At 36.5% G+C, this 12,370-nt stretch overlaps 1 protein-coding gene and 1 long non-coding RNA gene across 5 annotated transcripts in view; both read left to right on the forward strand.

The window, feature by feature from the left end:
* CPSF6 (cleavage and polyadenylation specific factor 6) overlaps positions 1–6,771 on the forward strand; it is a 28,381-nt gene extending 21,610 nt beyond the window's left edge. For all 4 annotated transcript variants that reach the window (XM_083820064.1, XM_083820065.1, XM_083820066.1 and 1 more), the window contains one exon: positions 3,231–6,771. The gene's annotated coding sequence lies outside the window, so the exon portion shown is untranslated. The remainder of the gene's footprint in view (positions 1–3,230) is intronic.
* A 3,452-nt stretch (positions 6,772–10,223) lies between these two features.
* On the forward strand, positions 10,224–12,107 carry LOC310892381. Its single transcript, XR_014578072.1, has 3 exons — positions 10,224–10,349; positions 11,577–11,685; positions 11,975–12,107. It is a non-coding gene; the product is annotated as an uncharacterized lncRNA (long non-coding RNA).
* Positions 12,108–12,370: the final 263 nt, after the last annotated feature.

A 12,370-nucleotide genomic window follows, 5' to 3' on the forward strand; every position in this document is an offset into this window, starting at 1 on the left:
CATACAGCTTTCTCCAAAGAATGAACGTTTTTTTTTTCCTTTTGCTCATTGTGGTTTGAGAACTAACATATCTTCATGCAAAAAAGCAAGAGGGAAAGATCTTCATTTTATATTTTCCTGTGGCAGACAGATCTACCTTTTATGTCTTCCTCATATATTAATGTGAAAAATACGTGTCAACCTCATAGCATTTTAATTTGTAAAGTCAAGATCTGGTTTTTGAACACACCCCTCTGTTCATCAGTTATCTCTGGTGAGTAGATAGGCTGGGACAGTAGGAAAAGCCGCATAAAGAAACAAACTGTAGCTTGGGATCGTTCTCTTTCTATCCATATAAAATTATTTATAGAAACAAGAAATTGTTCAGTCTTAGTGTAGAACTTAAAATCAATGCCAAAGCGAAGGTAACAGGTAAGTACACTAATAACAGAGGGGAAAAATGAAATAAGTGGAAGAAGTTGCTAGCGGTGGTAGAATAGGTAATTTGTACATGTATGGTGGACAGAGACTTGATACATAATTTACGTGCAGAATGACAAATACAGGGTCATGCTTAAAATTCATTCCTGCTCACTGTATTATAGCTAAAACATCACAATACTTGAAGGTGTCTGACAGTCTGGGATCTAGATAAAGTTAAAACAAATTTTGGCCTTCAAGCTGTTTTTTTTGTGGGGTTTTTGCTTTTGTGTATTTTTGCTTTATGTATAGAATACAATAAAGGACAATTATATTCATTCTTAGGAGCTGTTAGGATATGATTATAAATATGTCATGCATTTTACTGAAATGTGAACATTTTGTGAGATTGGAATTCAGTCTGAAAATATCAGATAAATAACTACACTTATAAACTTGACAGATGTATGCACATACAGCTTTAAATTACTGTAGAATTTTCACACTTCTGAAAGCTGTTTAAAGCTTTCATATGCTTATTTGGATGATTGGAATTAAAGGAAAAAATCAGAGTTGTTACTGCAAGATGCTTTATATTTATATGATATCTATTGGGTTTTGGTGTAAGAGTCTGGTTGGGGGTGTGAAAATGCTCAAGTTGCATCTTGCATAAGTATAAAAATGTTTGATCCCTTAAGTTCTGGGATTTCATTTCTGAAATGTTCTGGCATAAAAACATAGCTTTTAAACCACAACTTAACATTAATTTAACAGAGAAGTCTGCAATTTGGGTTTTATTAGTAGAAATGCTGAGAAACTGATTGCTGTATGATGTTAAATTGTACAAACCTAATACGTGCTTGGGACAGATAGCTCATATGAACTTGAGGCAGTTGGCAAACAGCATTGCAAAGAAGGCTTGACTACAGATTCGTTTTTTTCAAGTTGTTTCTTACTTCAATATTCTACTTGCTTGTAGAATACTGAAAAGGGCCGTTGATGAAGGTATAATCCATACAGATTAATTTCTTCCCTTTGGAACTGCAAAGGTTCTGATTTTGCCCACGTATAGTGGCAGAATATTTGGAAACAAAATTTACCCCACTGTGGATTTTAGTTGGTCATGTTTTTTAAAAAAATAAATAAATAAAAATGAAGGTTTATTGTGGTGCAGACCATCTTAAGAGCTCTATATTGACACGTACTAATCCTAAGTACAGTTTATCATGCATTCCTTAAAGTTCCTGTAGTTCCTGAAGTGCCCTTACAAATCTAGCAAATTATTCCCAGGAACTGAAGCTTTCTTATGCTAGTATTTTAAATTATATATACGGTGCTTTGGATCTGTTAACTGTCGCCATAGAAGTGATAAAGATCCATAATTCTTGCCACAGCAATTGTATTATGAGAGCAGCAAATTCTGACATGCAGACTCACAGCTGTCATACACTGAGTTTCTCCACTAAAAACCTGAAATTCTCTGCTGCGTGCGCTACCTTAGCCCGCAGCTCTGCATAAGTCTGCTTGTGGGAGGAGGCAGCGCTTTGTCACTTAGCTACTGAAAAAATAGAAGTACCTAACAGCTGTGGAAACTTTGGTCTCTGATGAAGAAAGTTCACCCAGAGTAGTTACTTGTTGATACATGGATAACTTGAGAACAAAGTCTGCAAATAAAAAATTCCACTTGCTGCTTCAGCCTTGAACTAATTTACTTGCATACTGTAATGTATACAGCTTAAGCTCTTGGTTATATGCGTTTTTTAAAGTTATCATTAATGGTCGTCTTGAGGAAGGGAGGAAAAAATTTGTCGATTATACAAAAATTAAATACTTTGTTTTCCCAACTGTTTTGCGAATATTATAAAAGCCGAAGGATGTTTGACAGCTGTGTACTGATGTATGTTCATGAAATTGCTCCTCTAAATGTCTGTTTTTCAAATGAACAATCTAATGTGTTGGGTTTTAAACAATTTGATTTAAATTCTTTTGAAACTATCGAATGTTGAAATTGTGAATTATTGATGAAATGAAGCTAGCTAATTGTTTTGTAATGGAATTCAACTGAAATCCAGTGTATGGAATTATACCATCCCAAGTATTTTGTGAACTCTTTCCATAATTAACTTTGAATGGTGTGGTTCCTTATTTGCCAAAATAGTTGAGAGTAGGGATTAGGGTTTGGGTTTTTTTCCTAGGGCAACTAGGTGAGGAAACCTGCAGATCTGTGTTGTATTATTATCTGAAGAGCGGGTTTGTGTGGTTAAACTTCAAGAGTGTATTTTTAGATGTGAAGCCTGTCCTGCTTGCTACTAGGTTGAAAAATCTGAAGTATTGGTATCAGATTCTGTGCACTTTTAAATGTTACTGAGCTGTGAGCCATCCACTTCGTTATACAATCAGTGCATTATTTAAATGTCAAATCAGTTTAAATCCTCTGTTAAGTGGGCAGGTAAAAATGTAAAACCTAGTTGTGGCAAATTACCTTACATGCTTGTTCGTTTATTCTTGCAGAGTGCGTACTTTAGGAAATATTCTATATAAATGTTTCCATCAGTCACAGGAACAGTAGCTATTTATTCCTTTACCATTCAGTACTTCTAACTGTGGAATTCTTGTTCTTTCAATTTTGTTGTACAACAACATCAATTTTAACTGCTGTATTAGAAAACAATTTCTTGCACAAACAAGTAGCTACTGATTCCGGGTATCTTGTGTTAGTTTACATTATGGTGAAGTAGATGCACGACTTGTGTATGTATAGATAAGCCAACAATTTTCTGTGTATTATGGGGACTAGCAAAATCTACATCACAAATTTTGACACATTACAGCTGAAGGAAGAGGAACAGCGTGCAAGACAAGATACGTTCTTCAAGGAAAGATGCTTGTCCAGCAGTTTGCTTCATGTGATTGAACTGAGCCTGTAAGGATTCATGGATAAAATGAACAGGAATAGATCTGAATAAAGCAAATCTGCATACATGGTAACCAGTAGCTCTTTTACTTTTTTTATGTTGCTTAACTGTTTTATTTGAGGGAAACCTGTGTGATTTAAACCTTATAGCTTTTGCAACTTTATTACTGGTTATATACATTTGGCAATTATAATGTGCAAGCAATTGGAAAAAGTCAAGTAAATGCTTGTTTTTATAGTAGTTTGTTCATGTTAAAATGTTCATATGATAATGTCTGTACACAGCACCACTTTGATTACAGTAGATGTAGTGTTGTAATAAACTGTTTAATGGGGCTGATGTGTAAAGCTGTTCAAGTTATTTGATGTTTACACCTCAGGGAAAGTCTTGTGTTCAGCAATATTTAAAGATAATGTTACAATGAAAACATTGATGCTGTCTTTAAAAACATCGCAATAGTTCTTGCATATGCCTCAACCTAATCTTGCATTCAGTGAGTTGAACATACTAATGTTGCTCTCACACACTCAATTTTGATACGAAGACAGATGGTTACAAAAACCTTTAATGCTATTTTGCTTTCTAGCAGTGTTTGCCTAGGTGGCTTGTGAATTTGCTAATTGACATATAAAACTGTAAAAACTGCAGTTCCTCATGGTCTGATAGGAGGAGAGGTGGTCCCAGGTCTCTGATTTTAGCACGCTGAAAATGCTCGCTTTCAAACAGTTTCGATTCTGGCTGACACTACAGTTTATATTAACTTAAACTGGTTATATGAACTTAAACTGTTCATATTGAGGGGTGGAAAGGTTAGCTTTAAAAAATAAAAGTTTAAAAAAAAAATTCTGCAGTTGTTTACAGTTTTATAGTAATAGTGCTTGTGTGTGTTTTCCCCCTTCCCCTCCACCCCCAAGGCCGTAGCAGTCTGTACATAGTTGTATATTAGAAATGTGACAGAAGAAACCAGATGTTTCCATTTTTCAGACTTTATGGGTTTGATATTTTCTTAATACTTTGGGGTTTATTCACACATGCATATGAAAGAGAAGGTACACTTGTATGTCCTTGTTCAGTGATGGGCAATATTGAAATACCTTAGCAAAAAGTGGCGATAATTAAGTCTGTCAAATGAGGTTTTGTAAATTTACCTAAAAACAATTCACTGGAGCTTGCAGTGGAAGTTGACTTCCAGTCAAGTGGATGTTTAAAACAACTTTAAAACAAACAGGATTTTCTTCTAAATTTCATTGCATGAAGTATAAGTGAACAGAAAAATTCATGTAATTTGTAAGAATTCAGTTTCTGGCAGCCTTGCACAAAGGCTCACTCTTCGTCTATTGTAAGTCATTATGTAATGGATTTATTATTAGCATTTTCATTTATTCAAATGGCAGCACTTAATGTTTTCAGTTAAATTTCAAGACCTCAAATGGCTTTAAGAGGCAACTCTTAGACAGCTCTTGATTTCTTTTCCTTTTTTTTACTGATTTTTCTTGAAGGTTTTACAGCAGACCTAAAATTTGTTACCTTGTTCAGGAAAGCACTTAAATCCATTTGGTTTTCCAGAGCATTCAGAGCACATGCTTGCATTCCATAGATTTCAAGGAATGTAAACATATGCTTTAGGTTTCTTTTTTTGTGTGATTTTTATGCTTTACTGAGTTGGGACCAGTAGCCTTTGCAACTGCAGAAGCTTTTGCTTAAGTCTGAAACGCTCTTAACATTTTTTGTCACTTGCTACTCGGCCAGATTTTCTGCAGCCAGGTTGATAGCGTTGGATTTGGCCACAAGCTTCAGACTACCCCTTTTTTTTTTCCTTAAATTGTGTACCTCGAATCCTCATGCATGGGATCACTGGTGTTTATTGAACTATTTGCTACTGAGAAGATACTTGCAATGTTTGTTTAATCCTGTTGAAAAATGAAAACTGCCTTTTAAAATTTTGTAAACTGAAAGTTGTATCAAGTCATGACTCATTTCCTGCTTCTTGTGAATAGGTGTTGGTTACAAACAATACTGTTGTAATTTTTTTATTTTATTTTTTACTTAAAACCATTGTTTACTGCTGTGTGTAATAAGTTTAAGGGAGGAAAAACCTGCCTATAGCTGTTACATGAGGAGTAGCTAATACTGGAGAGGCAGCAGGTAAGTAATGTTCCACTGCATAGCTATATTAAATCTTAAAATAAAAAAATTGAAAAGCATTTTATGCAGGAACTGATACTTTACTCCACATTAAAATAGATTTAAGGAGACTGTTGCTCTTTTACAGAGTGTAATTTCTCATGCATACAGATTTCCATTGCTGGCAATGGAAATAGCAGGGAGAAAACAACACAGGTGAAACTGAGTGTTTGTTGTGGCTTGAAAGATGAGGTCCCCATATGAAGCCCCTTATTTCTGCCTGTGCTCTGAATACCTAGTTTTAACTGATAGACATACTGTGTCACAATTTAGATAATATTCTCGTTATTGTGGGTTCCATTTGTTAGATTTTTTTTAAATGAAACAATAAATATGTACAGAAAAAAAAATCCAAAGACCCTGATAGACACCAAAAAGGAATATGTCTAATGCACATCATGTATAACTGGATCTGTAACACAGTTTGTACCAGGTTTTGGTTTATTAAATGTTACTGGCAATTTCCTGTGCATGCTCAGGAAATGGCAGTTCGGTAATTTACTGGCTGGTGGTGATGCCACGATGGCTACTGCTGTGTTCTTTGATATTCACTCAGTTGTATTTCATCTCCTTTTGCTGATGAAAGGATAAAACAGTCTCTGAGGAAATACTTGATATTTCTTTTAAATACTGTTTTTATAAGTAATGTTGAAAATAATCTAAGGCCATGTCCTTTATCTTGAACAACAAAACCAACAGGTAGGGGTGGTGGCTCTTTAGCAGCAAGTTGTTTTTGCGGTAGGCTTGGGATGTTTTTTTGTTGTGTTGTTTTTTAAATAGGGTGAGGCTTTTTTTCTTAGTAAAGTTTCTACTGGGTTATATGTTTTGACAGGTCAAAAATAGTTCTTCGAAAGAAGAACAAAATTTTGGAAACTACAGCCTTTGTCTCTCACTCACTTTTTGCTTTCTGTGCCAATAACTTGAGTTCTGATTGCATCATGGAAAAACATGTATCAGAACTTCACATTTTTATTTACAGCGTGGCTTAAAAGCTTGGATAGCTGTTGTTTTTCTGTGTAAAACAAACAAGATACCTTACTAAGTTTAGGCTAGCTTGATGAGTTTTTTTCCCTCTAAGTAGAGAGTGATTTTGCTTTGAAACTGGTGAGGCTTAGTTTTTCTAACTGTACTTTTTTACCTGATTGTTTAGTTGCATACCCAGACCCTTGTAAATGTTTTCCTAGTTGTATGTGGATAATTTCAGATTTAAATGTTGTATATACTTGTCATCTGTGTTTCTAGTAAAAAAAATACATGACATTCTTTATAGAAATACTTAGTTCCTGATTTCCTTGTCTTACCCATTTGCTCTCTCTGTACAGGTTAAACAGACCTCTAAGTCCTTTTTTTATTTATAGAATTTTATACGTAGTCTTATTGTTGGTTCATGTGTAAACTGAGATACAGCCTTAAATTTACTAGCATAAAGCTCATTAAGGTAGTTTTGTCTGTAGACTCAAATGTAAAACATGCATGTTTGACTGCTACTCTTCAGAGATCCCAAGACACTAAATAAATTTCTTTGCATTCAAATATAAACCCTTCAAGATTCTAGAGGAGCAAAGTGCAGATCCATGTGCATATTCTTAAAGAAGGAATTCTTTCCAAAACAAGTATTCTGTCTTAGGAAGTAAGCAACATGGATTTGTTTGGGATTTAAATTGTTTTGGTAATTGATTGCATAGGTCTTAAACATAATGGTTCCAGCAGGGGTTGCAGCATGCTAATTAGCCATGGTGTTTATGCAGAAATGTCTCTTGCAACTGTTTATTACACTGCCTTGCAGTAATGTTGCAGACAGGTTTGGGGTGGGTGAGGGCATTGGGGTGGTTTTGTGTTGTGTCCCCAGCACGCCGCCCCCACAACCAGCTCCTGAAATTAAGATCTGACATGCTATGTACTTTTCAAATCATTTCAGTTTTAGAGGATGAATTACTAAGAAACGTGGAAGTTCCTCAATTTGATGTTCTCAAGTTGTTTTTTTTCCCATGTTGGACAAAGTATGATAAAGCATCTCATTCTATTTGTATATTACGCACTTGTTAGCTCTTGAATCCTGTCTTTAGCCCCAGTTATTGCAGTGGGTTTAGGTTCTGGCATGATCTGTCTGAGCTTAAATTTTTGAAAGTTTCTTTGGAAATACACAAGTTTTATTTAAGTATCTTGAAAATAGAAAACAGTATACCTTTAATCCCAAATGAAATTAAGCATTTCAGTTGTAAAATTTTCCTTCTATTCATACCATGTAATGTCATTTTACATGATTCAATGCTAACACTTTGGAATATATTCAAGTAATAGACTTTGGCCTCACCCTCTTGTGTACTGTATTTTGTAATAGAAAATATTTTAAACTGTGCATATTATTATTACATTATGAAAGAAACATTCCCTTGATCTTCAAATGTAAGAAAATGAGGAATGTGTATGCTTTTATAAATACAAGCGATTGCAAATTCAGTTTCCTTATTAGTGCAGCTGTCCTTTTTATATATATATAAAAAAAAGCCAGGTGTTTTACAGGTGAAATACATTCCTATTTGGTAAACCTTAACATTTTTATGAAGATTACCAGCACTGCTGACTTTCTAACCATAAGGCTGTATTGTCTTCCTGTATCATTCCATTTCCTGATTCCCATTTTGCACAAGGATGTATGAAAAAACTATTCAAGAAATGGCTTTGAAATACGGCATGGGAGCGTATAAGAGTTGGAATGCAGAGTTGCAATGCAAAATGTAAGGAAATGGATGTCTGTCAGAATGCCCAACTCCAAAGGATTTTATATGTGTATAGTAAACAGTTTCCTGATACCAGCAGGCCAAAGAGTCTGTTGAACACTTGCGTTTCTGGAGACCTGTATTTCTCAACAAGGTAAGATGGTATCCTAGCAAATACGGATTTTAATACATCTTCAGCAGGGGTACTTAGTTAATCTACAAGTTTAGGGATCATTTCATCGTTTTTAGATGTTATACTTGAAATACTGCATAACTTCTAGCTTTCATGGGTTTCTTTTTTTCAGCCTTTAGGAGACTGTTAAGCAATTTGCTGTCCAACTTTTGTGTTGGTCTTAAACTGCAATAGTAGTTTACCTTGTATTGAAGAAATAAAGACCATTTTTATATTAAAAAATAACTTTTGTCTGTCTTCATTTCATCTTGTCTGATTTCCTTGCAGTGTTCATTATGTCAGTTTTGTCAAATATTCAGACATTAAAACTTAGTGTGGACACTAATGTAGTTAAGGCTAGATTCTGTGCTGTAATTCTGAATCTAGAAATAATTTTGTTCACACTAGCTGTTGTCCATCTTATCTGGTCTTCAGACTCTTTCTGCAGAGTTAAAGGTTAGTGAGAAGTGCATACTTTTTTAAGCCAACATTTTGTCTTTTGTGTAAAATGCGGTCACCCAAGTGAAAGTGTCAGTTGTGGGGAAAAAAATAATAGATAAAAGCAGGCTGTGTAAAACAACTTCAGTCTTTCTAAATTACATTTCTAGAAAAGAACATTAGTGTAAATGCTCCCTGAAGTACCTCAGAGGACCTGGGTTTGCTATACAGGATACAATAAACCAGCAATGATAAAACTTCATTTTAATCTGTCTTCCTTAGCTGACTGAATGTGGCAAACGTTAATCATTACAAAACACACGTCAAACACAGCAGTGGTAAGCTAGGCTTATTTTGGTCAAAAAATCATCTGTACACCAGGTTGAGCTGTTGTCAGCTCATCTCCTACAGGCAGCTGGCCTAGACCCAATGGTAATGGTATCCTGTGATGGTTTAAACCTACTTTTGCCCCAGTGGTTTAACAGGTAAATATATTACTCTACTGCACAACAATAGTATATAAAAAACACATGTATACAGTTACATACAAAAAGTCATCCGCACTGCAATGCTGTACCATAATAATGGTCAACTTCTAATTCCTAATATTTGTTGGAGTTCATTTACTGTAGCGCAATGTGCACTATGTCCATTGCACCATCTTAGATGACCGATAGCAGTTTGTGGTGTTGTCATCTCCAACTTTTATCTGTGACAAGCTTCCGGTATTCAGCAGTGGTAAGATTATGTGCAGAGACTGATATATATATATTTTTTTCATTTGGGAAAAATATTGTTTCTAGTATTCATAGCTTCAAAGCCTGAAATGTGGTCTGATTGGCCTGAAAAATCACAGCTCTTGTGATTTTATTTAAACCTGATGTTTGAACAAATGAATGAAGGTGGGTGAGTCTGGGTACACATCTGTGAAAAAGAAACAACATGCTCAGTGAAAATGAACCTGGATTTCTTCAAGCTAGTGCCCTAAATCTATAGTAATGAAAATAACATTGGCTTACTCTATAGGGCTCCAACTTTAATTGCAGGCAGCAAGATAGGAAAACTAACTTGGCCAATGATTATTGCATTATGTCTCAGATTTGTGGTTAATGTGGGTTCTGTGCTAGGGGAGTGTAGGTTGTAGCCTGGCTTTAGAGACCAGGTGAATGTCAGGACAGGCGGAAGGAGCCACAAGGGGTGTGGATTGTGGGCTTTGGAGGGCTCCAAGCTTTGTTCTGTGTGGAGAGCATAGGAGAAAACTGTTGTTAACTTTTTATTTTAAAGTACCTTGTTGCAATTTTCCTCTAGGTTAGGGTGTTCAGCAGTTCTCATTGCTAAATGGGAGAGAATTGTAAAGCATCCTGTCCCCAAAAACATAGGATGTGTACCCTAAGATAAACACAGTGAGGATTCAGTAGTGCGTGGATGAATTCACTGTGGAAGTCTTCGAGCATAGGTTAACGAACCAGGATGCCAGATCACCAAGGTCTGATTGGAAGCGGTACCCGAAGAACAAGGAAGGTAAGCACTCTGAAAATATTTTTTCCTTCCATGTAAGCTTTCTGGAAAAACAACACCGCTTGAGCAGAGACAAGGAAGTATTTCAGCAGCTTCCTAGGGGAAAATCTCCTTGCTCAATTCTGCTTGTGAGAGCCTTGCTGCCAGGCTTTTTCAGTGAATCCTCTGCACTTGCTGCAGATTGAAAGGCCCTGGAGCCTATGGGCTATGGTGAGCCAGAGGGAAAACTGCTAGAATCCAGGCTCTGGCAGATTATTTTCCTTGCTCTCAGAAAGAGCTAACTCTTCCCAAATAACCAAGGGAAAATGAGCTTAAACAAAAACAAAAAAGAACATCAAAAAAAAACCAACCACCTAACTTATGAGGATAAAACTGTGTTTCTGAGCACAGGTGTATTGGCTGAGTAAAAGTACTGACTGGTAGGATTTCTTCGGGGAGTGGAAAGGTGGAACTATTTGTATGGTTTAGCAAGGGAGCCTGAAATAGTTGCTTATGTGAACTGTAGGCTTTTGACTGAGTTGCAATTGAAGGAGCACTTCTGGACTGCAGGAATTATTTCCATGAGGTTGCTCTTGAGTTCCTGTGAAGATGTTCTGCTACAGGTTTTGCAGCACAGGCAGTGGAGCAGCAAAGCCCGCAGGGTATCTTCATGCAAAAAAAGAAAATCCTTCTGCTACTGAACTAGTTCTGACCCAGCTTCAGTGAGTGCGCTGCTGAAGTTTCCCCTCTCACAGAGCTAGCATCTTGTTTTACTTCTGCCAACAGAAGAGCGAGCATTAGTGACTGGGGAGAGGCTTTATTTTTACAAATTTGACTCTGTGTGGAAGTGAAAGAGATGTAAGCGTTTGCTGGGAAAGTAGAACTTCAGGAAGTAGTCAGAGGTGAGCTTTTTGCCCCCTGCTGTATTTAGGGAGGGGAGAAATGTACAGGTTGAAAGTATTAGTGATGTTTCATACATTTGTATTCTCCCCTGGTTTGTCCTTCACACCTCAGAATACTGCAGCTAGTCCAGGGGAAAAGCGAAGTTGCAAAAGAGAAGAGGAGCAGAATGCAAATCAAATTCCAAAGTCAGCAGAGTGAGGTCTGTATGAAGCTGTGGGTAATAAAGCTTGTTCGGCGCAGGCAGAGTAAAAGGAAGATACAGGTTGTAGCAGATGTGTAGCTTACCATCACAAAGATGTGTGTGTGTATATATATATATATATATATTTTAAACAAACATTATTACAGGAAATTCAGATGCTGACACATGAGTGTCTTTACACCCAATCTATCCTGAAATGCCAGGAAAGGATGCACTGCTTTAAACACTTTGGGGCCAGAACCTCTGCTGCATTGGGTAAGAGTCCTTTTGAAGGCCTATGGCATCACAGTTGTAGAAGTAAGATAGTCAACTGAGAACGATGTTTGCCAAGTTGACCTCTGCATTTCTCCAAAGATAACCACCTGGTAGCATGGCATGTTTTTATAGCAGTGCTGTCTGCACACTTAACACCTCTGATAGGGTTTATTTAACATATTAAACATACTTAAATTTAAACATTAACATATTAAACATAGTTTAACATATTAACGTAGTTAAAGTATGACGACTGTACGTGACTTTCTGAATGCATCTTGGCTAACAGCACGTTGCTCCAACCCCAGTGAAGAGTTTAAAGACGATTGTTCATGCTGTGTGAGAGCAGCAGCTGCTGTTAGGAGAGCTGGCTGTGTAAGAGGCAAGACGGTTAACCAAGGCATGCAAGAGGAAGCAGGCTTATCAGTTGCATTGGATTGTCAGCTATTTTTCTTCGTGGAAGATCCAAAAGCAAGTGATTGATTTTGAAAAACGTAAGTAAATGGCTGGAGATGGGGAGACAATAAATAAGCCTGCTCCACATCCATGAAAAAAAAAAAAAACCTTTTTGGGAAATGCACAAGATAAAAACATCAGGAGGCCAAGGTGGGAATATATTTCCTTTCTCAGCTGATAGGGGAGGGCAGTGAGTTTGTTTTCAAGGGTTTGTTTCAAAGCAGAGAGG

This window comes from Anser anser, assembly GCF_964211835.1.
Source record: "Anser anser genome assembly, chromosome: 1".
Taxonomy (NCBI): Eukaryota; Metazoa; Chordata; class Aves; order Anseriformes; family Anatidae; genus Anser; species Anser anser.